Source organism: Pteronotus mesoamericanus, unplaced genomic scaffold (genome assembly GCF_021234165.1).
Source record: "Pteronotus mesoamericanus isolate MK-2021 breed Mesoamerican mustached bat unplaced genomic scaffold, CSHL_Meso_final contig_116, whole genome shotgun sequence".
In the NCBI taxonomy this organism is placed as follows: Eukaryota; Metazoa; Chordata; class Mammalia; order Chiroptera; family Mormoopidae; genus Pteronotus; species Pteronotus mesoamericanus.
Window position 1 is genome coordinate 22,653,420 of NW_026555027.1, and position 26,793 is coordinate 22,680,212.

Genomic DNA, 26,793 nt, shown 5'->3' on the forward strand with positions numbered 1-26,793 from the left:
TCTCTGTTGAGTGCTGCACCTGCTTTTTCACAGGTATGCTTAAACCTTAGAACAAGCTTAGTATTATCTCTATTTTTTTACATATGAGGAAACTAAAGTATGGAATCATTAAGTGACTTGCCCAAGGTCAAGCAGTTAGTGGTAGAGCTAGGCTTCCAAATCCTGGAGGTAGATCATCACACTTAATTCCTGCTTTGTAAAGAAACTAAGATTTTTTTTTGCTCTGGCTGGTGTGGTGTGGTGCGGTGCGAACCAAAGGGTCACCAGTTCAATTCCCAGTCAGTGCACATGCCTGGGTTGTAGGCCAGGTTCCCATGGGGGGTGGTGTGCATGAAGGCAACCATGCATTGATATTTCTCACCTTCTCTTTCTCCCTCCCTCCTCCTCTCTCTAAGACTAAATAAATAAATAAACAAATAAATAAATAAAATCTTAAAAAAAAACAGACTTTTGAAATAATTTCTAATATATTACTTGACTTTTGGTAATTAAAATTTATTTATTTTTTCTGTAGTCCTTTTACCACTAGGGCTAAATCATGAGGCTTTCTGTGCCAAGGAAGGAAAAGATATTGATCTGTAATGAAGAAGCTCATGGGATTGATAGAAGGAAGCCATGACATAAGGAGAGTTGCTTCCAGAAGGGAAAGTAAGTAGAAAGTACTTCTGATGCTAGTGGAAGAAAGGGGCTGAGAAAGAAGAGGGCCAGATAAGAGTTTCTTGGCTCTCCATGTCCTCGGGGTTAAACATCTAAACAGGTTGGGGTCAGACAGGGTCCAGGCTGGGAAGACTGGCTGTAAAGTGCTGAGGGAAGCCTTTGGGTTTTGTATGGTATCTGCTCAACATGGCGCCACTGTCTGGGCTCAGTTCAGAGGTGAGGTTAGGGGGAGAGATTTTCGTGGAGGACCTAAAGCGGTGCCTCTGTTCTCTGTGGTCTGTACCATGGCACACTGGAGAGTCACAAGTATTTTCAGACTGTGTGGAAGTGGACAAGGATGTGGAAATGGAGAGGACTGTGGAGTGGAGAGGATTGTGGGAGCAGAGAAGACTGATAGACTGGAAGAAGCCGAGAGCCAGCGAAAGGAGGTCACAGCGTGAAGGGCCTTGGGAATGGAGGTATGACTGGAGGTCGACAAGCTTGCTGGTGGGGACTAACATGATAGCCACAAGAATGATCAGCAGGGGCAAGGCCAGGAGGGACCAGACAATGGCGCATGGATCACGGGCCCCTCCTCACCTCCATGGACTTTCCCTTGAACTAAGAGAAAAGAAAAATTGGCCGGGGAGACTTCTTAAGAGGAAAGAAACCCCCACAATGAAGAGCCTAAATCTGAAATACATCGGTTGTTTACTTTAAGAGAGCATTTAAAATGGAAAGAGATGTCATCACCCTTATTCGGCAGAATCATTGTCCCTCCCCAGCATCATCTCAACTCCACCTCAGCGACCCTCAGGGGAAATGGAGCCAGAGGAAGCTGGAGGAAGATGAGAACAGTTTTGGAAAATAAAGGTACCTTTAGTACACATGCGAGTCATTATAAATTCTGATTTTGCTGTGTCATCTTGCTGTGTGACCCAAGTATTGGAAGTCACTTCTGGCAAGTTGAGCAGTAACCTACTTTCCTTAGAAACAAACTTACCAGCATGACCCTTAGGCCCTAGAAATTCCTTGAACCTGGGCAGATGTCGGTCAGCAATTTCTGGCCACATCTTCCTTCTCACTGGAAATCCCCCATAGACCAGGCACAGCTACTGGTAACATCTCTTACTTTTTGTTCTTAAAGATAGAGAAGCAGCCGGGACATGTGTACTCCCACGCATGCGTAGGTCCCTGACTCAAAATTCAACAAAGCCACGAAGGACTTTTGTGACCTTGAGAATACTGCTCACTTTTTCTGAGCTCCAGCTTCTTCATGTAGAAAGTGGAAATACATATAAAATAGTATTTGCTGCATATAGTTTTTGTAAGGGTTGGTGAACAATGAGACAAATATACCATGGAATATGACACTGTTATTGTTAATACTATTATTGTTATTAACTGGTGTGTTTTGAACTAACATTTGGGAGACCCTGGTGTGGATAAATAATCTAAGCACATGCAAAGCCATCTGTCTGGTTTTATGAAACACCACATCATCATTTTCTTAAAATCTAATCTGTATAACTCAACATTTTATTTCATATTGCCTCATTTTCTAATTATTTTACTTAGTTTTGATGATTAACATCATCTAAATGTTCATTTCTAGACAGGCACTGTGTCTCATGGCACACAAATACCCATTTCTGCAGGAGTGGTTATAACATGATACATATGGTATGTATAAAAGCTATAAAAATACGAACTGGAAGTTAGAAGTGCTCATTTTCAACCAGCTTACAAGATGGAAGCGTTATTGAAAATAACACTGAACAAATAACACAGCAAAGGCTGAATGCATATAAAGTAGAAAGTAAGAAATCAAATCCAATCGAGCTTTTTAAAAGTCCAGTTTTTCTCTTTATTTTCTTGTTTCTTTCATTGCTTAAGCTTATTTTATTGCCTTTTCTCCCTTATTATTACAAAAACAATTTAGCCTTAAGCTCACTGCAGATTAAAGAGATCAGCATATAGAAAACCCATAGCCTATGCAATTTATAAACTTCATAGGTCACTTTAATACATTGTTTTTAAATGATCAAACCACACTTATTCTTTTGAAAATTATCGGAAGTTTTGTAGCCAATTCCATCCTGTGGACTTTTAGGTTGTTTCCAACTAACCCCTTTTATTGGATATTTAGGTTGTTTCCAACTAGATCCTTTTGTTGGACTTTAGGATATATTCCAACTTGTTATGGTGTATAAATTATATCTCAATAAAGATGTAGACATTTTTTTAAATGGCTTGAGATTGGCTCAGTTTCCTTCAGTGTAGGAACGGAAGTGGGGCAAGATTGGAGCAGACATGCATGTCCACGTTTTCAGGCGAGAGCTAAAAGCTGGCTAGGTTGTCTTAAATTTTTTTTAAAAATAGATGTTTATTTTCTATGAACATAATGTTTCCCAGCTCTAGTCAATTGCTCACCATCCCCACCACTTTCGTTAAGCCATAGCACACATTATGCCACAGATGATGCATCTGTGGGGAAAGGATGCTTTCGGCTCTGTATGGTGCGAGTTTGCTGCTTAGCAAGTTGGCTGATTTAGAGGGAGGGAATGCGTCGGGCTGTCACATTGTTGCCCTGAAAATAGATGTAGCAGAAGATATAGGAACCTATGGCTTTCTCAATTCAGGAAGGCAGCCTGCAGTGTGGCCGTGTCTCAGCGTCTGTCTGCTTGGCTATAATTGAAGGCTTTCTCTATTTAGACACAAGGACCCCTTCTGTGCTGATGTGTTAAAAAAAAATAAAACCCTCCTCTTTACATATCCCAAGGCCTCTTGTCAATAACTTGCACTTCATATGACAATAAACCTATGCAAATTGATTTATTTTTAGTCCTTCTTCCCGTGATAAAGATACAGTCAATCTATAATATCATGTCACAAAATTCAAAACAGGTAGTAAATTTTAACTGTTGGAGACATACATTAAAAAATTATATGAAGTAAAAAGAACAATTTAAACACATATAGCTAGATGTTACGTTGATTTCTCAGCTGTTTAGAGGACAGCTCTAGCTTAAGAAATAAGGAAACGAAGTAGGTTGGTGTACCCATTCATCTGATGGTATGACATGAGGAGTACCTAGGGTTGTAAATGATTATAAAGCTGAGGGAATGACACAAAGGAATATAAAAGCCAAGTAATATCGGACGAGCTTTGCCTGACCAACAGACTCTAATCCAGTGTGAGTCCACTGTAGTCACCGCACTGCTTGGCAAGTATTCATCTGCACTGGATGAGGAATTGGAGCTTTTCCTGGAAACCATGTAACAGCCTTCAAATACTCTTTAGCCTTGTTAATAAGATGGTTCTCATAACCTTTAGGGGCACAGGTGTTTTTCTTTGCTTGAAGGCAGAGACATGCCTGGACAGAATGTGTTATTGTTCCTGGAAGGAACCCTGACCTTCACCAGGTCCCTTGGGGAACAGCAAGGACCAACCAGCTCACAGATGCAGATCTAGAAGCCTGGGTGCGGACCCAGGGGATTAAATGCCAAAGGCCATTTGCACCAACTTTCATCTGCTGTCTTCCAGCTTGACCAGGGGTTCCTCAACTCAGAGACCTGTGGAGGTGGTAACTAGGTTCAAAGCACAGTTAACAAAACAACATGCTACCGCTTGCCCTGACAACATGCTATTAAGCTGTCATTGAACTTGAGCCTTAAAAATGCTCATCCAGAATCAGAGCGTTACTGACTTCTTTGGATTCATAGACTTCAAAAAACGCCATTTAGTCCAAAGTCCCCTGTTCTGGAATAAGGAGCTGGTGGTCCAAAGTGAAGAAGAGGGGGCCAGAGAGCAAAGAAGTGGGATTTTAGCATCCGCCCTCCTGGATGTGGTCCGTGTCCTTTCTCTCCACCACAAGGCATCAGAAAGGACATGGGCTTTGGTATCTGCATGTTCGCGCACGTACTAGCCTTGTGGACTCACATTTCTCCACTTGTAAAATGAACAAAAGAAAACCCGTCATGAATGGTGTTATGAGGGCAAGATGAGCTGTTGAGCATCCGTTACTGTGAACTTAATGAGAACCCTCTGCGTAAGAGCAATGATGTTGTTTTTCTCATTCTCTGCCCCTCTTTTATGAATTACACTGCATTTGGAGGACGTAATCACTCTGGCTCTGGTCAAATAAATTCACATCCTGGGAATTACAAACACACTGGGTACCAGGTGCTGCTACACAAATCAGAAGCCTCATCAACGTGAATCTGGTTCCTGACCTGGAGGAAGAATAATGGATGTGAAAACAACTTGTAAAATGTAAAATGCAACAGAAATGCTAGTTTTTGTTCTTATTAATGTAACAGTCTAATTTAACGATTTTTTTAATGGTCCCTAGCACAGATTTTGCCCAGATGATTAAGACAAGTCAGCTGCGGTGGTAAACACATCTTTGTTCAAGGGTAGCCCTCGGCAACAAGAGGGATAATAGCTTAGAAACAGCTGCCTTCTGGTAAAGTTCCAGGAGGAACTTCAGTTCCAAGAAAGGCCATGGACTAGACCATAACAGCTCAAGTGAGGGGTTTTCAGGCTGCTTGCTCACTTGTGAAGGCCCGGTTGGCCGCGGGGAGACTAAGGCATGGGCCTGCAATTTTGCCAGGGAGGTAGTAACGGGAGCCTCCCTTTTGGGTTTCCTCAGGGTCAGGTAGAGGTGGCACTTAACCAACAAATGTGGGGATGAGGTGAGGGGAATGACTTGTGTGCGGAGGGGTTGCCGGGTCCCAGGCGACCGACAATGCTCACGATATTAGGGCGGTGAATCTGCGAGGTGTGTGGGGTGGGGGTGCTGGAGTTGCAAAAATGAAGGGATGATTTTTAAAATTTGTAGTAGCATTCTTTCTGTTTGTAAAGGAAATACTAGGATATTATACAACAAGTGGGAAAATATAGACATATAGAAAGAAGAAAATTAAAATTACCCGTAATCTACTTCCAACAAGAAGTCAGAAACCCTGCGTGGTGTCAACCTGCACTGGAAATGAACATGGAAACATGACAACAATTGGTTTGTTAAAATAGCGGGAGATGGAATTTTTGTCTCTTTTTTTCTTCTTTTGAGTTCAGTTTGCAATGTTTTCTTCTAGGGCATTTAATGGAAATATACGGTTGAAAGAGCTAACATTTTATAAATTTAGAATGCAATTGTATATGCTGCATTATTCACTTTAAGCATCTTGTGAGCTTTTCCCTTCTAAGTATTTTCTAAAACATTATTTAAATGGCTTCTTTGAAGTCCATCATGTGCATAGATCACAACTGATTTTAGAAATTCTCTATTGTGTACATTTAATGTTTCATTTTTTACTATTATAAATAAAACTCTACTCAATATCCACACACATCATGTTTGTGTGGATCTCTATTGCATCTCTGAGATAAATACTACAAGATCAAAAGGCATACACATTTTTCACGCTCCTGATACATATTACGAGATTGTGTTCTAGAAATACTCTGAATTTCTGCTGCCAGGCGGATGTCTGAGAAAGGGCAAAGAGGGAGCCTGGGAGACTGAGAATCCAGTGACCTGAGGGATAGAGACTGGGAAAGTCTGGAAAGAGGGGCCGAACAGGAAAGGCAGGAGAGGGGATTCTAAGGAAAGAACCCATCTGTTCTCAGGGATGTGTGCCTGAATCAGGAATAAAGTAAAATGAGCTGAGGGCAACACTTGACCTTGAAGAGGAGATCAAAGCAAATGGTCTCCATGAAAAACATCCCTTAAGCTCTTTTGGACTTTACAACATTTTTCTAGAATAAGCTTATTATCATCCTAGTCACTGAGGAGGAACTTGACACAAGGAAGGTGAGTTTCCTACCATCACACTAATACAAGTGGCAGAACACAGATTCAAATGATTCCATGTAGCCCAAATCCCCCATGGTTTTCCTCTTGACTGTTTGCTATACCCCGAAGAAAAGAGCTTTATGCTTTGTGGTGCAACAGACTGCCCTTCCCCACCTCTGAGGCCAGAGCAGCTCCCACAAGGGAAGTGAGAATGAATGAGGCTGATGGACAATTAACAAGGAAGGGACAATTTCTGCAAAATGAAGTGACTCCACGCTCAAAACACACTGTATTTTATTACATATTATTGCTAAGCACAGAAGAAATCTTTATGGGGCTCTTTTCAGAAGGATTCCTCAGCTCCTAATGCAGATCCACAAATTGCAGGTGAGTTTGAGCTCTGTGCTTGACTGAGGCATGACAATTATGTGGCAAGTAGTGGCAAGCTGAGTCCCCCGGGTAGTGGCACGCACTCCCTGCAACACTCCATCAAGGTGCCTCGCTAAGACTTTTAATACTGCTCATTTCTCCTAAACTCACCTTATTAAAATGACCCTCAGGAAGAATTATTTGGTTCTAGGATTTCTTGTGTTTGGTTTTTTGTTTTTTTTTGTGTGTTTTTTTTTTATGGGTCGAATTGGGCATTGAAGACAAAGAAGAGAAAGAAGAATAGACCCATTGTTTGCTGGGCAAGTTTGATTTGAATGGCTATATAGACGCCAAAAACCATACACTTGTTATTGGGGGACTTTTTCCTGTTCACTGCAGGGTCATCCCAGCAAATGAGTCTGTTTTGAAGCTGGGTATCAGCAAAATGTGAAGGATAAGCCATTTTTGTTGGTCTTCTTTCTCCATCAGTCACACGTGGTGGGGACAAAAGAGTATTGAGTGTTGGGGATCAGAGAATGAACCTGGAGCCATGGTATCGGCCCGGACTCTGGCACTATCTCTTTGACTCAGCGCAGGTACTTCAACGTTTCTGGGCCTCGGTTTCTCCAAGGTGGAGATTCTAGGATTTCTTAGAAACAAGAAAAGCTTGGTCTCAAGCGGGTCCTTTCCCACGTCTACACCACAGAAAGGAAGACAGGTTTTGTATGATCCAGAACATACAAAGGGTGATCCTCAGAGGGAGGTCTGTGGACAGGCAGCATCAGCATCAGCAGGGAGCTTGTTAGAAACGGGGAATCGCAGGCTGCGTCCCACGTCTGCTGATTCAGAGTCTGCTGTTTGACAAGACCTCCTGCCGACTCAACATATATATTAAGGTGTGAGGAGCACTGGTGCAGGATTATGCAGTGGTGCAGCTTTAGCATGAATTGCTATTAGCCTCAGCTCTCTTCAGGTGAAAATGCAGTGTAGGAACACTGATTTATTTCTGAGCTAATGTTCGTAGCAAGATTCCTTCAGGTGGAAGCCGCCTGCTCTTCTCCCCTCTTCCCAAAATGGTCATGTCATGGGATGGGATCCCGACTGATAATCTGAATTTGCTATTCCATTGTAAGAAAGGTAAACATGAGTTAGATTTCTGGGTGTGACGTGTGTGTGTGGAGAGGGAAAAATCTTCACTGTTTTACTACAATACCACAGCAGCTCTTTTCATTTTTCTCCATTCTTTTTCAGTCCTTTGTACGCTTGCAGCCATAATTCGTGCATAGTTGTGATCATAGCAGGCACACAATTTTATATTGGGCATTTTACATTGTACAGTAAGCATTTCCATGATGCTCCATGGTAACTATACCTGTAAATGCATGCTGGAAAATTTTTACCAACTTCTCACACAATTACATGTTTCTGATCACAAGCGTTTTCCTTTCATCATATTTCATGCTGCATATTAGAAATATCATTAGAGTGATAGATAAACTATAATGTTTTTTGCAAAAGGAAAGGATTGCAGTTATTTCCTACAGGCCTCTTTCCTGGACCTTCTAATTCTTTTATACTTTTACAGTGAAAGAAAGGAAAAAGGGATGAGAAGGGCTTTTGCTCACAGCTTCATTATTGTGGGGTCAGTTCATAATCACGGAAGTTTTTCCTTAATCCCTAATAACATAAAGTGAAAACTAGAGTTTGTCTTACTACAGTACACTAATATTTTGTAAATGAAATCCTGTAATTTGTTCTTTATCTTTCACCAGAACTTCTGAAGTTTATCTTCCTAGCAAGTTTAAATGAAAAAGCCAATATACATGTTGTTAATAAAAATTCAACCCTTTCATTAAAATAATAATTTGGCATATTCTATTGTGGTTGAAATAGTAGTGAGAAGTCTGTCCCATTTAAAAAATAAGTCACTCAATCTGGGGTATTTTGATTTCCTTACCTAGCCCACCTGTTGTTATTTAATTTTGAGAGGAGTCTGATAGTTGTTGTATATGTTCTGCCCAACAATTTTAATTGTAATCAGTGGGAGAGATAGGGTGGCGTGAGTTTATTCTATCTTAACTGTAACTCAAAGCATGAGGAGCCTTTGAAAAAATTTCTTCAGCCTCCTCTGACTCTCAGTGTTGCTGCTGAGAAGCCCGATGACATTCTGATTCTTGATATTTTGTGGGGGTCTTGTTTCGCGCGGTCCAGGGCGTCTCGAAAGCCAGTGCCTTGTCCTGAATGTCAGTCAGTGAGGCAAGGCCTCCCTGTGGGTATCGTGCCGTCTCCCAGCCTGATTTGGCTGAAACCCACACCGCTCACCTTCATGCTAGACCAGGCTAAAACTTTCCCTAGCACTTCAGTCCATCCTACATATACCTATATGTTTTGGATGTTAACAGCATTCAATATTTAAAATTTTTTGATATATTTTTAAAATTAGAATTATATAATTTCTTTCCACCCAGAACTCTCATCGGTTTCCTCCTGTACGTACCCAACCCCAATGTTCTCCAAGCTTCTTACGGCGCCTCCGTGTAATGCGACTCTCTGTCCTGCTAGGGAAGCCGTCCCCGTGGGGGAGTCGACCGCAGGGGGGAGCCGTCGCGGTCGCGGTGCGGGAGCCCGCGCGGCCAGCCTGGCCTGGGCGGGGTTCAGGGCCTTACCACACAGAATTTCATTTTGGCTTCATTAACCTTTAACTAGACGTGATCTAGAAATTCAGGTTAGGGTTTGGAGATGGCTCATTTGAAACCCACCACTTTAACGATATATTAGTTGCGCTTGACTATCAGCTAAACTGTACTGACTAGGAAGTTATTCTATTATTTTGAAAATGGTGTTCGGAGCAGAGGAAGATGATGAAATGGAAGGAGGAAGAGAGTATTTTAATTCTTGTTTCGGTTGATCTAAACAAAGTTAAAATTTAGAAGTATTTTCTGGGAGCAAAAAGGTATACATTGTACAACAATACTGTCAATATAATGGGAATCAATGAATGAAAGAGAAACATCCCAGATCCTAACCTTCCAGTGATTATACTGTGTTCATTCAACATTTTTCCCTGCTAATACTTATGCAAATGTTCATGTAATTTGCATGTAGTTTTAATTATAATATGGCAGCCACTTTGCATCTGGCCTGTTGCACTTCATATTATAAGCATGCTGCTGTGTAATTTCACTAATTATGGTTTTTTAATGATAGAAAATGCACCCATCAAGTCCATGTACCATGATTTACTCTCATGGAGTATGTAGGTTCTTTCCAGCTTTTCAATATTCGAACTAATTTTGGGACGAGCAGGTTGAGGCATACCCAGCCTTTTCCTTGGGGAAGAACAGTTGTTCAGATAAAACTCTCAGGGGCACAATTATTAATTCAAAGCTGGTGAACAACTTTCTAGCTCTTGCAATGTAATGCGATATTACCTGTAAAAAGATACTGCTGTATTTATTTCAAAATGTGTATTTGAATTTGTATTGTCACCTGTGTACACTTGGAAACCTGCCATGTTCTGGCATCTTCTGGTTCTCCAGGCTCCTCGTCCCGGTGCCCCTCACACTCGTACCCTCCAAACGCACTGACCCTTCCACTGCCGGGGTGTTTCGGGTCCTCCTTGCGTCCTGCCCTGACACATACTCTCCTCTCGGCCGGCAGCACCCATCTCCTGGTTTTATGTTGCCCTTCACTCCCCAGCCTGGCTGTTAAATCCTCCAGGGTGAGGTACCCCTATCTTGCATCTCGTGGTCCCTGTGTGTACCCTCTTGTTGTTTTTAAAAAACCATTTGGTGCATCACTTGGCTATTTTTATGCTTCTTCACTTGAACACCGCAGTGCTCAGCTAATTCACTGTTGTACTGAGAGTGTCTAGCACCAGTGGAACTGAAAAACTACATATTAAATGAAAAACAAAGCTCAACGAAGCTAATCAGTGAAAAAGACATGGAGGAGAAATCTAATCTGCTATTTGCTGTTATACATTTAATTAAAAATATTTATTGACTAGAAGATATGGAATTTGATACTATAGGTACAGAAGATAATAAGAGAAAAAAATCTTGAGGTCTTTGCTTTCAAATAGGTTAAAGTTTGGTTAAAACTGGGAAGAAAGAGAGTTAGGACTAGAATGATTATTTTCTTATAGAGAAGAAATTGAAAAAATGTGGTGAGAGACTGCGAGAGAAATATTTTCTTCTTTAACGGCTAGGGAATGGAAAGAAAGGCATCTTATTCATGATTATCTGTGAGAATGGTCAGATGGAGACATTTTCTTAATTTAAAAATCTCTTGAAGTTAACAATCAAATTGTAGCAGGGAAAACTATTAAATTGGAGTCATGGTATATATAGTCTGTATACATTTTATGTACTGCTTTGATGTATTTCTAGTGTAACTATTTTCATGTACTTATATAACTTTTATTATTATGTCCAGAAAAAACAAGAGAAACCTATAGGAAGCTATGGAGGAGGGGCTGGAAGGTCCTATGGCACCAGGAACTTCCAATGAATGGGGGGAGTATCTTGAGGGATTATTGGTGCAGGTGGTGGAGAGAATTGGTATTTTTGTGAAAAGACATAATTGGAAGTTTGGGGAGATTACATCACATGAAAGATATATAAAGCAAGACAACATCCCAAAAGGTGCTTCACAACCCAAAACAATCAATAATGAATATGATTCATACATGAATACTTAAAGTTTGCAACATCATTTATGAAATACTAACATGCTGAGGCAAGTGCAGTACCTGCTGATATTTTGGCAAAATGTTCTTCACACCAACCCCAGATAAAATCTTCTTTCACCCCAACAAAGATCCTCCTGAAAATGCCTTACAAAATCTATTTCCTTTGCAGGTTTAACTTTTGGGAATTCCGCTAGATGAAAGCTATGATTCACATGATCAAGGAGATTAACGAGAGGAGGGATATTTTGGCCAACATCACTTTGAGCTATCAGATCTTCGACACCTGTTTCAGCATCCCGAAGTCTGTGGAAGCAGCGTTCGTACTCCTTCCTTACAGGGCAGGAAGAAAACCAGCCCAACCTCAGAAACAGCACTGGAGCATTTCTGGCAGGAGTTGTTGGAGCAGGTGGATCGTCCTTACCAACTGCTTCTTCTAGAAGTTTTGGGCTCGATTATATACCTCAGGTGCCTCAGGTTGTTGTGCTAGGTACTAATTTATAAAGAGACACAAGCTCTGTTTGTGGACATTGTAGCAAACAGTAAGGAGGTCAGGTGAGCTGGCAGAAGATGCAGAGACCAACAGGGATGGTGGTGATGCTGCTGCCCCCAGTTACTCTGTTGGATGCTGCCTCAGTAAGTGTGGCTTGATGCCTGCAGAGGTGACTTCACACTCTTCCACATCCCTCTGGGTCCCTCATTAATTCTTGGCTTGAGGCTGCGATCTAGTGATTCGTATGTTAACATCTCACTAGGCACTACACGCTGCAGCATGGGGTGACGCCCAGAGTAGACGATGGAGAAATACTTCTTGGTTCGTTGGTTGATTGATGGTATAAGGAACGTATTTTGTTTCTTGTCTGTATTAATGCTTATTATTCGTGACCCTTCTTGTTCTATACACTAACATACTGAAATGAGCCTGGAAATGTCACAAGATAGCTAGAGCATTGGGAGGCTAGCTGTACGGGTTATTTTAAATTCAGACACAGTGACACATTGCCATTTAAGAATAGATAACATTAGGAAGAATGGGTTATTAAGAAAATATAAATGAAGTTCTATAGTTATTTTTAAGGATGGGCCATTATAGTATCAATAGGCAAGGTTTATTAATATGAATGATAATGAAGCTTAGTTGTGTTACTGAGTAATGGGAGAATTTGAAATAATTGTGAAAAGGGGCATTTACGTAGTATTTCTTATAAAGCCGCAAATTCAGATGCAGAAGGAGCAGGAAAATACTGAGAAACAGAAGCACGAGGAGGGGCCGAGTGACACAGCTGATGCCTCGGGTGTGGAATTCATGAGGCTCAGACTATGGCTGCTGCGAACTCTCCCTTCCCCTGAACAACTGTGGCCCAGGCATTGGTTAGAAACTTCTAGAGTACAGATTTTCCCACTTAAATCCTTGTAGTAAATCTACATAAAAGATAAAAGAAATCTTTTTTCAACACTTTCACATTTGTTGTTTCACTTAAGATACTGAGAATATCAAATCATTAAAATATAGAACATGTATTTTATATAACATATTATTCTTTATAATATCCTAAGTATATATTAAGTATACTTAATGTATTTGAGATATAGATATCATTAGCCTTATTTTACTTGAAGGGAAACAGGGTCAGAAAGTTTAAATGACTTGTCTATAATCTTATACTAATTATGCAGCCGGAATTAAAAACCAGGTGTCTCAGCATCGTAAATGAGACTTTACCCCCTCCATATGGCTTCCCTGATGTCGCTGCTTATGAGTTTCCAAAGAATGTAAACTTTAGTCAAAGGAATAAGAATAGGACAAAGGGTAGAGAAAAGAGAAAATAGGACTATTCTGTCACCTATGAAAGAATCAACAGTCATGAAGCTATGAAGTCATAATATAGGAGGTTCTGTTGCAGGTGATGTGTGAGTTAATAACATGGAATGAAAATGGGATGGGTTGGGGGAGAGTGTGACCTAGCAAAATGAGAAAAAACACTTCTCTAGTTATCTATAAAAGGAGGGCTTCTAGTAACTTGGCTGAACATGACTTAGACCAGAGGTTGAAGTGGTGCTTCCTACCAGCTTTCTCAATCTGAGTCTTGTAACCAAAATATTTAAAAGTCCTGACAGAGAGAAGCAAGGAAAGAGGAGGGGAGAGAAAGAGGGAAAATAGTTATGGTGAGAGAGAGAGAGAGCGAGAGAGAGAGCGAGAGAAGAGGGAGAGATGAGTTAGATCTGAAAAAGTCAGGATGGCTCTCCTCACACATCTAGTCTCAGGGGAACATAGATGAAAAGGCAGACAAACTCCTTTTCAATGAATGCTGTGACCCCACCTATGAAGAGTAGTGCACTGAATGCTAATTATCTTAGTAATTAGCTCCTCCACCTCCCTTGGGTGAGATGGGAAAAGGGTGGAAAAGGAAGCCCAAAGTGTTCCCTCAGTAGTCCCCACCCACTGAGTAGGAAGGGGAGTAGATGTCATTTTATCTGTGGAAGGATGTGAGAATAAAAGGAGAAGAACTGTTAAGTTCTCTCACTCACCAATAAAAATATTTGGAAATTGTGTAATTTGAGATTATGCTATTGCTTCCTAATAAATGCATGAATATTTTCAATTGTAGGTGGACAATGCTACTACCTGCTCAATGCTTAGTGACAAATACAAGTTTCCATCTTATCTTCATACAGTAGCCAGTGATAAATTCCAGTCAGAGGCCATGGTAAATCTTATTCAACACTTCGGTTGAGTCTGGGTCAGTGCCATTACAGCTGATGATGATTATGGAAAATATGGACTAAAAATTTTTAAGGAAAAAATGGAGCGTGCCAACCTCTGTATCGCATTCTCTGAAACCATCCCCAAAGTCTATTCCAATAATAAAATGCAAAAAGCTATCAACACTATAAACAAATCCACTGCCAGAATCATTGTACATTGTGCATCTGATACCGAATCAGTCCTTTTGTGCTGGAAATGGTTTACCACAATATAGCTGACAGAACATGGACAGTGAGCAAAGCCTGGATTACCTCAGTCCTCAGTGCAAGGCCTGAATATTTCCCATATTTTGGTGGAAGCACTGGATTTGTAATACCAAGAGCTGATATAACAGGATTAAAAGAAGTTCTTTATGATATTCATCCTGGCAAGGATCCAAATGATGTTCTGACCATTGAATTTTGGCAAACTGCTTTTAACTGTACTTGACCCAATAGTTGTGTTCCATACCACACTCACCACAGGGCGAATATGATGGGTAAAGAAGACAGATTATATGCCACATCTGACACATTCTGTACTGTAAAGGAGAAGTTGGAAGGTCTTAAAAATATTTGTCTGGATGTGTCTCAGCTAAGAATTACAGACAATGTCAAAAAAGCTGTGTATTTTATGGCTTACACGTTGGATGGTCTAAGTCGATGTGAAGAAGGATATGGGTCATATATTGTAGGAAGCCACTGTGCACATATACCTGTCTTTGAGCCTTGGGAGATGAGCTGTTGTTTGTTTTACTTCATGATATGGTTTGACATGAAAAGAGTGCATGCTAATAAAACCTTTGATTTACTTTTGTATTTAATAAACATGATTTTATCACATGCTCACTGAAAAGAATGGCTTTCTTGTGTGACCTAAATGGGCATTTTTAAGTTCCCATTTGTTGACAGGGTTATCATAAGGTTTATTGTGACTTCTGGACAGAAGACCCCCAAAATAATGCCTTAAGCAATATAGATTTCTTTTTGTTTGTTTTGTTTTGTTTTTCCTGTGTACATGCCCCAGCCAGAGATCAAACCTACAAGCCAGGCATGTGCTCTGACCAGGAATTGAACTGGTGAGCTTTTGCGTTGCCAGATGACGCCCAATCCACTGAGCCACAGCAATCAGGGCTAGAGACTAACATTCTAAAACTGAAAAAGTGACTCATGGATCCAGTTTCCTTCTACTTTTTCATTTCTCTGTCCTCAGTGTGTGGGTTCACTTCGCAATCTCAAATGGCTCACTGTCATGTCTACACTTTAACTGCCAGGAAGGAGAAAGGGCAAAGATGTATACATTTGTCCATTTAAGGATATTTCTTGGAAATTACATACAATTCTTCTTACACCCATTAGCCAGAATTTAGTTTTATGCTCATGTCTCACTGCAAGGGAAACTGGAATATGTAGTCTTTATGCAGGGTGGGAGGGGTCATGCAAAGGCGTGAGACCAGCAGGTGGAGATTATTGGGTGCCCTCTTGGAAATACAGCCTTCATGTCTCTTGTCTCAGGTCTGATGTCCCAGCAATCCACGCTGGGACACAGTAGCCCGAATGGTCTCGCCAGGATGCACACCTAATCAGAGTGCTCCTCTGCTTACACCCTTCAGTTGCTGCCCTCTTACCTAGAAAGCATAAAGCCCGGCGTCCCTGGTCTGGCTCTGCCAGCCCTCCATGACCTGGACCCTGTCAGCACCTCTGACTCTGTTCCTCCTTTTGTGACCCTCAGCCCTTTTTTCTCCAACAACATTAAATTGCTTGTCACTCCAAGTCCACAGTAGCTAGAACCACGGCATCTTCACTTGTATTTTTATTTCCAAATTGATTCCAACTGCACTTAATTTTCAGTCTCTTTTAATAATGTGACAAGAGTAGGGAATAGATCTTGTTGTCCTTCATATCTCTAGCGCCTGACATATAGGGGAGGGACTGGCGGTGGTAGGGCAGACTGGCACCTGTAAGTGCAAGAAATCTAAGAGGCAAGTCAAAATATCCTTCTTTCCTAGATATCGCAGTATTAGGAAATATTAGGCACCCCTTTGCCTTAGTATAGATCAGCGCTGTCCAATAGAAATATATGAGTCACGAAGGGAGTTTAAAAATTTCTAGTAACCAAATTAGAAGAATAAAAAGAAACAGATGAAATTAAATTTAATTATATTTTATATAACCACCAATAATAGTTTAACATGTGGTCATAATATCATAATATAAAATATTAATATGAAATTATTAATGAGATTTTCATTTTCTTTGAACTAAGACTTTGCAAACCCAGTGCGTATTTCATACTTAGAGCCCATCTCAATTTGGCCAGCCTCCTTCCTTCCCTCCTTCCTCCCTCCCTTCCCTCCTCCCTCCCTCCCTCCCTTCCCTCCTTCCTTCCTTCCTTCCCTCCTTCCTTCCTTCCTTCCTTCCATCCTTCCTTCCTTCCTCCCTTCCTTCCTCTCTTTCTCTCTTTCTTTTGGAAACGGGTAAAATTCACTTTATTTATTTTTAAATGATTTTAATTATATTTTCCCATTGCTGTTTAGTCCCCTTATACCTCTCTCCCCACCGCTATTACCACACCATTGTCCATGGTCATGGGTCCTTTTTCCCTTTTGCTCAATCCCTCTCCTCTTCCACCGCCCCCCCAGCCCCCCGCCGCTGTCATCCTGCTCTCTATCCATGAGTCTATCTTTATTTTGCTTGTTAGTTCAGTTTGTTCATTCATTCTACATATGAGTGAAATCATATGGCATTTGTCTTTCTCTGACTTGGCCAGCGACTTTCAAGTTTTAATTGTCACATGTGGCTAGAAGTTGTCATATTAGATAGCTTAGGTAGAGAAAAAGGAAAAATATCCGATCCCATGACTTAGATTAATTTTGAGATTATTTTTATAGACCCTGTTTTCTAGGCCAATTTTTACAAATTGCTTTTCTCTCTGTTGTTTCCCCCCTTCTTTTGTAGTTAATGTACTATTTGAAGACACTTAAGTTTACTATTCATAATGGAATGAATATAGAAACTGATAAAAATGGAGATGTGACTAGATACTATGATATTCTAAGTTGGCAATTATGTGGCGATGGGGAGATTGCCTTTGTGAAGGCTGGAGAATATATATTCACTGACTCTAAGGTTGAACTTGTGATGAAAAAGAACGTGACCATATTTTGGAACACAGAATCATCAGAGGTTAGTTACTCTGACATTTTATTTTCTTTACATACACAGAGAATTGCATTTCCATTTCATTTCAGGCACTTGGAAATACCAGACACCTAGAGCTGATTATTCCAAGTCAATTTTCCCAAGTACAGTACATATCTTTCCTATATATGGGTTCAGATCTTTTGTTTTTAGAACATTTTCTGGGATTATAGTTTTAAGCATCAATTCTATTATGTTTTCTTTGTCTGATTTCCTTTGTGTTTGATTTCCTTTGTCATTCTTCCATTTTATTCAACTTTCTCTCTGATCATTTTTGCCTCTTTCTTTATCACAACCTTATTCTCTTCGTTGTTTTCCTGACTTTATTCAATACCTCCTATTAAATTTTTATTCAAATATAATCATTTTTTAATGCCTTATAACTTTTATCTTAATATCTAAAACAATTTTGTCTTTTTTAAAGTTTCTTTTCTGACTGAAATAAACTTTGAAAAATTTCTTCCAGTTTTATACCCATTTATGTTTTTAATTTTAAGTATCTGATTTATTTCAAATGAAATATTTTTGTACATCTCCAAATGCTTTCCTGAGAATATTTAATTGCAGTGCTAGTATATTTACTTAAAGTGCTGTGCTGCAGTATTCTTCTGCCAGCCGTGTGTATATTTTTTTTTGGAGGGGAATTTTAATCTGTTGCAATGTTTTGATTTTCATTTTCTGTTTTCTATCTATAGTAAACCTCTATCAAGGCATAATTTTCTGTTTATTTTTACGGCCAAGGATGAGAACTTTGAGTGTCTTACAAGTCCCTATTTCAAGACTGCCTTCCTCTGTTACTAAAGTGAAGAGCAGTTTATTTCTGCAGGATTTCTTAAATTTCCCCTTTTTCTTCTTTCCCTTTCTACCACGTCTTTAAAGGGCACTTCTTCCTCTCTCTATCTCTTAGTCCCACTGAAGTGGGACCTGCCTGAAAACTGTCTCTGTGGGTCCCACTTGCAAGATCTTTCTCTATGGCCAGTGTGGTTTCTACAAGATTTTGGACCTGTTTTAATGTAGGACAGGCGTTTTCTTCCTAGGATTGATTTTGTCTATTCTCAATGAACCTTAGGTTCTCTGCTCACTCCTCCTCTTCCCTGACAGTTTTCCTGGACTCCTCTCATTTCCCACATACCCAGGTTTGAGGAGGGAACCCTAGACATGGCCTTGCTGGAATTTAGTGGATATTTCTCTGCAGACAACTACAAGGTCTGGCAGAAGCAAGGCTTGCATGAGTGTGGTTGGTAGGGCATGTGAATGTCTTGCACAAGATGGACAGCAATTTGAACATTTCACCTAAAATGTCATGTGGTGTGCTTGAGTGTGATATTTTTATGTTACAGAACTACATGCTTATGATTTTATAATAAAATATTTTGTAATAAAAGAGGGACATTCTTTGTACCGGACCCTGTATGAAGTTCATCATATTCTCAGGCTCTTTATGATGCTGCAGTTGTGGGTCATAAATGATTTTTTTTTATTTTAAAACTATCTATGATCTTTTTCAGAGGGTGTGCATAGAGATACACAGTTTAGTAGCAACTGTTTCCCTGGGGCAACCCAGAAGTCCCTCCTACTCTCTCTGGCAGTAGTTCTAGAGAGATTTCACTTCTTCCTCCATTTTTTCTTTGTATATATTTCCAAGATCAAAGAATGAGAAGGAGGGTTCACAAATTCATAATATAATTTGAGGTAGGGAACACTGGCTCCCAGCATGGTGTATGTATGGGTGCACATGCATGTAAATAACTTTAATATATCATGTAAAATCTTTTGTTGAGAGATTATAGGGGAGAAAGATGAGTTTAATAAGTTTCAAAATTCCTTCCAAAATATTGTTCTCAAAATTGTTCTGAGAAGTAGCAGAAGTAAGGTTTGAGGTTTAAATATATTGGTTTTTGATACAAAGTACTTACCCTAGATAAAAAGCTCTTATTTCATGGCTTCACTATCAATAATGAGTTCTTTTACTATTTATTATTACTTATTACACTTGTTTGATTAAGAATATTTTTAAAACTTATTTTATTTAGTTTTGAAAATTTATTTTTTTAAATAATTTTTTCTTTTTCAATTACAGTCGACATACAATATAATTTAGTTTCAGGTACACAACACAATGTTTAGACATTCATAAGCTATTATTACAATTTTATTCCTTCTCTTCTTATACTAACAAGAGAGCTTTGCTTTTTTAAAAAATTATTTTTCCATTACAGTTGACATTCAATATTATTTTGTATTCCTTTCAGGTGTTCAGCACAGTGGGTAGATAATCATATCCTTTATAAAGGGACCCCCCTCCCCTTGATATTTCCAGTCCCCACCTGGCACCACAGGTAGTTATTACAATATTACTGACTATATTCCCCATGCTGTACTTTACATCTCCATGACTATTTTGCAGCTACCAATTTGTACTTCTTAATCCCTTCACCTTTTTCACTCAGTGCTCCAATTCCCTTTGGCTCTGGCAACCCTCCGTCTGTTCTTTGTATCTGTGAGTTTGTTTCTATTTTGTTTCTTTATTTTGCAACAGCAGATCTTGACATGTAGGACTGAGAAATGGTTGGTGAGCTAGAGACGGGGGTCCCCTGGGTATATAATGTAAAGACAGCACCCAGAGACATGCTGGGGAAAGTTAAGGAGAAACCCCATCACTAACCAGAAGTTAAGAAGAAACCAGACAGCTGAACTTTTTACCCTTAATGAAATGTTAGTTGCACGAGAGTAGGGCTATAGTGCTTTCGATATTCTAGTTTAGTGTTTACTACAGGGTGACCTGTAGGTTACAGTAAGGTGATAGGGTGGTGGAAAAACATTGGCAATTTAATCTCCCACGTGAATCTTGGAATAAAGGAACCAGAGAGAGAGAGAGAGAGAGTGAGAGAGAGAGAGAGAGAGAGAGAGCGAGCTGAAAGTGTGTGTCAGGATAGCCGGTGTTTTAAATTTGCTGCCTAAAGAATTTTTTTAGGTGTGTGTGTCTTTTTATCACCTTGTTTTTTAATTTATCTTCCCCCTTCTTGTGTGTCCCTTTTGAGCTGAGGGCTGAGATCTCCAGTCTTTCAAATTATGCTGGGAAAGGATCTACAGATAACTGGCAAGGAAATTAAGATTTCTGAGCAGCTATGAGTTCCAGACACCTAGGAGGACCTCTTTTATTTGATCTCTCTTAATCTTTTTTTTTTCTTTTTGTTTTCCTTGGGTAGCTGAACATGTATAAACTCACACATACTCACAAAAGCATACACCCACATGCATACATACACACTAATTCCTCCCTTTCTTGGCCCTCTGAAGCGGCATTTGAATAACTTACGACAGGATATAAAAATAAAAACTTTTTTGATGTTTGCCATTCTTGGGGCATTTTATTTCTTTGACTTAGAGCTGCTGTCCAATACAATAGCCCCTAGTTCCATGTAGCTTTTAAAATATAATTAATTTAAAAAATTAACAATGCAGTTCCTTATGTACAGGTGCACATACTTAATGTGAATTAGCTGCATTTCAAGTGCTCAGGGAGCCGTATGTGGGTAGAGGCTATCGCATCGGCTAGCAGAGACACACAGAACCTCTGTCACTGCAGAAACACAGAGCTGCCCTAGACCCAGACTACAAACCGTTTTCTGTGGCCCAGAGCTCTTTCTCTGAATGGAGACACTTTTATATTCCTAATGGTAGGCATATAGTAGATACTCAACATACCCTTTTGCATTAAAAAATAGAAGATGTTACCCCTTGTATATACAAAAATTCATCAAATGCTCCTTCTACTAAAAATTGATGGAAAAATAATAAAGTGTAGTAGTAGATTTCAATTTTAATATTGCTTCATTAGAGCATAGTAATTTTATTTTTCTCATCTTCTTTATTAAAATCGGGGATATATTTGCATAATAAAATTGGTTCGAATGGAGTTCAACACAGATTTGCTAAGCATCTACTATAAGTTCACCTCTGTGTTAAGCATTGCAAAAAACCTACTGTCCTCATAGCACCTACAACCTAACTAATTAAGTTGCTGAGCAAATATTTATTCAGCACAATATGATGTGTGCTTGACACTTCTAGGAATTGGGAATATAGCAGTGTACAAACCAGAACAAATCCCTGCCTAATGGAGCTAACATCTAACTGGGAGAAAATAGGCAATAAACAAGATAAGTAGATAAATTATATTATCTTAAAGGGTGATAATGTTACAGGGAAAAAAATAGCAGGGGCTGAGCTAGAGGGCACCGGTGTGAGTGTTGTAATATCACATAAGGCGGTGAAGAAAGGCCTCAAGGGGGCATATTTGAATAAAAGCCTTGAGGAAGTGAATCCCAGCATTCTCTCAGCCAGAGCAGGTCAGGCAGAGGGAGCAGCAACTTCTAAGCCTCCAGGGCAGGGACATGCTTGGGTTCTCAGAAGAGCACCAAAAAGGTCAGTGTGGCTGGAAAGGGCGAGAGAGAAGGAGGGTAGTGGAGGAGGAAGAGAGAGGGAAGTCAGGTAGGGCCTTACTGGATAGTACCGGACTTTGGCTTACTGGATAGGACAGGAGACAGGAGAGCCATGACCTGATTAAGGCTGAAAACTAGATCGTAAGAGTGGACCAGGGAAGGTATATTGAGAAATGAAATAAAAGGCCTCAGCTCATTGTTCATGGTGATTTACAAAGAGAAGTGGGCTGAGAGCTCTTTTCAGAAGACTGGGTCAAGGGAGAGGAAATCCAGTTCATCCTGTGCGTGCGTGCACACACACACACACACACACACATCTTATAAGAAGCCTACCTATTGTGTATTGTGCTAATATACACTGGTGCTTCAGTAACGTTACATACCACAACTGAACTCAGACTTCTAATGCATATATTCCTTTGTTATCTAATTCAGATTTTACATAAGAAAATTCTGATTTCCAAAATAAATGTAAAGGTGATTATTTATTTTCCAAAATGAATCTTTGCTAATACAATAGACAGATGATGGATTATAGAATTGTGCACCTGAAACCTATATAATTTTATTAACCAATGTCATCCTAATAAATTCAATAAAAATAAATAAAAAGAAAATATATTTTATCTCCCGTTTAAAGAGGAAGCTCCTCATTTATGTTACACTATAAACTGATTTACAAACATATTTGTAGTGGGTCGCAAGGCCCACATCCATATAGAATGTGAATGGAAGCCTGTGTTTGCCATTGAGATGCCTACACATTTTGTGAGAAAACAGCCCAGCGCTGTGCCTCACGCACTTTTCCTTTTTGGTGTGCCAATTATTCCCAGGGAGCAGATCTTTCATTTTTCTTTTCTACTATTACACATACTTGGCTTTCAGACTATACTGGGACGATCTTGTGAGAAGAAATCCTTTTCAGGCTCTCAGGATAATTTTGGGGTCACAGGCCCCTCCCAAACAGGAATAAATTTGTCAAATTATTCCCTCCCCAGAGTCTCAGGGACATGGGATCTAGTCTGAGTCCCTAAAGTTGGAAAGCTCGAGCTTTAGGAGTAGCTTAGCATATCCAAAGTCAACCACACGACTGATTTTTAGCTTTTCATGTTGTCCCTCTCTCTTTATCTATTATCTTTGCCCAGCTGTCTGGGTCTCCCAAGAAGTCACAAGACGTCCACAGAAATCCAGATGTGAACTCTCTTAGCTCCACAAGTGGTGGTGACAAAGGGCTGTTACACGCGCTGCATTTGTCTTCGCTGGCTTCCCTACTCAGCGTGCGCCAATGTGCGCCCTCCTGGGACCCGGAAGGGGATTTGTCAGGGGGAACCAATTTGCTGCTTTGACTGCATACTATGTGCTGATGGGTACGTGTCCCAGGGACCAGGTACATATGGTCATTATTTTTCATTGATATAAAAATGCAATTAGATGAAACATGTTTTGGCAAAAGATTCTTAGGAAGCTTCTATGAAAAGAGGTATGAACAACTCCTCATGAAAATCATTATAGTCCATCAGACCATTAGATGTTCTGTGCAATGTGAAAAAAGCATAATATTGGGTTTTAGTTCTAAAGCTGCTGCAGGAAAAAGAACTGTATCCAAGAATTGGAGAGGACATTTTTTAAAAAATGTGAACTGTGAATACATGGATTCATAAAAAGTATTTGAAATTATTTTGATTCCTGAAATATATTAAACATTAATTATAAAAAAAGAGTAGATGGAAAAATAAGTGAATTTTAGTTCTGTGTTTTACCAAATGATTTCTAATTTGTAACTACAAGATCAAGAATTCCATCCCTAAAGACAATTGGCTTAAAGCCCTCATTTCTCAAGGTTTGTGGGACAAATGAGTTCTATAACCACTGCCCTGTGAATTCTTCACTATGCCTGCTGAGCTGCTGCTCTTCATGACCAGGATCTTAGTTGGGCTTGGTGTGCTTAGCCTTATGAAGCATGTTGGAGGAGGTTTATTTTAACCTCTACCTTCTGTTAAAGATAATACAAATTATACTTGTCTTTTGTCAAAAGGTACCAAATAAAAATTTATTTAAAAGAAGATTTTTAAATATTAAAATTTTTCCCAAATGGAAAACAAGCACAACGTCCACTGAACAACCCCTGGGACCCTACGTGGCCTAGCCTCTGCCCAGCTACATCAAGACCAGTCCAGTCCAGCAGTCAGAGTGGTTGAAAGGGAATTCTAGTCTGCGTCTGCATCTTTCAAAGAATATGAAAAAGATCTATTTCATAATCTACCACAAATTCATCTCAAAGAACTTCTTATGTCACAACGTTCTCCCTTAGAGCTTTTGCCCAGCTAAGTGCCCCAAACGTTTCCTCAACCTTAGTTAACATGGTTGTTAAGTTTGTTTCCCTTCTTCTCAGGCCTTCTCTACTTACTCTCTCTGATCAGCATCGGGAGGGTGCATCTGGAGGGCAAAGCAGACTGGGCAAAGACAAAACCCTCTTCGGTAGGGAGGGGTGATATTGCATGGAAGACTGAAAACACTCATATTTTGATCAATTGTCTCCCTGTCATAATCCTTTTTACTGTTTCACATTAATAGTTTTAATGTTCTCACACATGGGAAATACTTTGTGAATTGTTCTGGGGTTTATGAGGATATACACCTCCCTTCTCTATTAGATCATTGGAAGAGGAAGAAGAAGGTGTCCTTCTGCACAAACGCCATGCAGGAAAGCCTGAAACAAGGAAGGGAGACTGAATTTCTAAAATTGAAAATGATTCTCAATTTATAATGTTAGCAGCACACTCCAAGACCATGTTCTCCTTGTTTTTTTTGGAGATATGATGTAGTCTATTTAAAGGGATCTCACTAGGCCTCTGGCTGCTCTGGGCTATTCAGCAATGAAGGGGGTTGTTTGGATTTCCTTGCAGTCAATCCTCTGTTTTTTGTTCCTTGGGTCAAAGGGAGTGTAATCATCGTGGTGAAGACTATTGGTCACAAGAACAAAAGAGCGAGTGTGTGCCGAAAGAAGCGGGATTCCTTGCTTATGATGAGGCCCTGGGATTTGCACTTGTCCTTCTCTCCATCTTTCGGATGCTGTGGGATGGCTGTCGCAATTGCAATTGCGTATGTGACGTGCGGGCACGCTCCGCTGGTGAATGTCAATGGCTGGGGGCTGAGCCTCCTCACTCAGGTTCTCCCGTCGTCACGCTGCTGTCTTCCGTGCTTTTCCTTGGCAAGCCACACAACGGGTCCTGTGTGGCCCGCCAGGTCCCTCTGGCTCTGGGCTTTTCTTTGTGCCTGTCTTGCATTCTTGGAAAGACTACTTCACTGTTTTTAGTCTATAGAATTTCCAAATCCAAAGCCCGATTTATATCTATCCATCTCCTTATGAGAAAATCATTGTGCTAATCTCTGTTCTGAGATTGGCATATGCACAATGTACTTAATATTGAAATCCCCAAAGGATGTACAAGAACATGGAAGGTCAAAATGTAAATATCATTCTGGAATGTGATGAAGGTTCTATAGAATTTTTATGCTTTATATTTGGAACTGATGTCTTTCTGTCTTTGCTCTATGTTTTCTTATAACAGTTGTGGCTCGCTGGTTGCCTGATTATTACTATGAAGGAAAATGTATCACCTTTGGGATGCTGGTCTTTTTCATCATCTAGGTCTCTTCTGTTCCTGTTTATTTGACCACCGAAGGCATGTTTAAAGTGGCTGAGGAAATATTTGCAATCTCGGCATCCAGCTATGGTTTACTGGGCTGTGTATTTTCTCCCAAGTGCTTCATTATTTTGCTGAGGCCAAAGAGGAACACTAATGAAACTGTTGGTGGAAGAATCAATGCTATAGATAAGAGCATCCAACTGACATCAGCCTCTGTGAGCAGTGAGCTTAGCAATACCACAGTGCTGACTGCTCTGGAAGAATAAAGCTGAGCATTCAAAGCTGCAGTGGAACAGATGTAGACAGCAGTATGGTGATTACCAGAAGGAAAGGGGGTGGGGGTGGAAGGAGGTAAAGGGAGGATCAATGGTGATGGAAGGACACTTGACTCAGGGCAGTGAACACACAATACAATATACAGATGACATGTCATAGAATTGTACACCTGAAACCTGTATAATTTTATTTACCAACATTGCTCCAATGAATTCAGTTAAAAAAGTAAAAAAATAGTTTCAATGGTGACATGGTTGAACATTCCTTTACAGGTTGTCTCTGCAGCAGACATATATATATGTCCCTATATATATTTATGTGCATATGAATTAAAAGGGGTAATACTGAGCGTTTGAGTCCTGGAAGTGTAGTCTCGGCATGGTGTGTGAACTCTACTGGAGACACCATTTAGAATGAATTAGAATATGTGTTACTAACGACATTGTAAATCACTTCATTCAAACATTTCGTATGCTTTGGTACAAGGAGTGTATAGTAGAGGATATGACAGGCACAAGTGATCTAAAGTGATGGGTAAAAAAATCTGGCTCTTGAGTATATTATTTTTTAATTTCATGGGTGTCTGATCTAGAAATTTGCATTAAAAATAATTACCTCCTGGGAGCCAAAAGAGACATCTTGTTATATGTTCTGTTAATGCTTTCATGGAATAAACAGCTTTTTTCTGACTGAGGTAAGAATTACAGCTCACAAACTTTCTCCTGGAACAGGGTGTTTGGTAAGAGAATTTATGTTTCCAAGGACTCTGTAGCTTACAGAGAATATTGAAGGAATTGAGATGTAAACAAAACTTATTTCCTGCTTGAATTCAAACTTATTTCCTGCTTGAATTCAAATTGAATGCACATGCTTCTCCCAGAGGGAGGGCAAGGTCTGCCTGCTTCATATTTTCCTGAAGAATAAGCAGTAAAGTATTTGAGTTTCAAAACATTTTTCTGCTTGAAAAATGAAAATGAAGG

The 26,793-nt window shown here is 39.9% G+C and overlaps 1 pseudogene; it reads left to right on the forward strand.

The window, feature by feature from the left end:
• The first annotated feature begins 23,172 nt into the window (after positions 1-23,172).
• LOC129072139 (vomeronasal type-2 receptor 1-like) lies at positions 23,173-25,803 on the forward strand (annotated as a pseudogene).
• Positions 25,804-26,793: the final 990 nt, after the last annotated feature.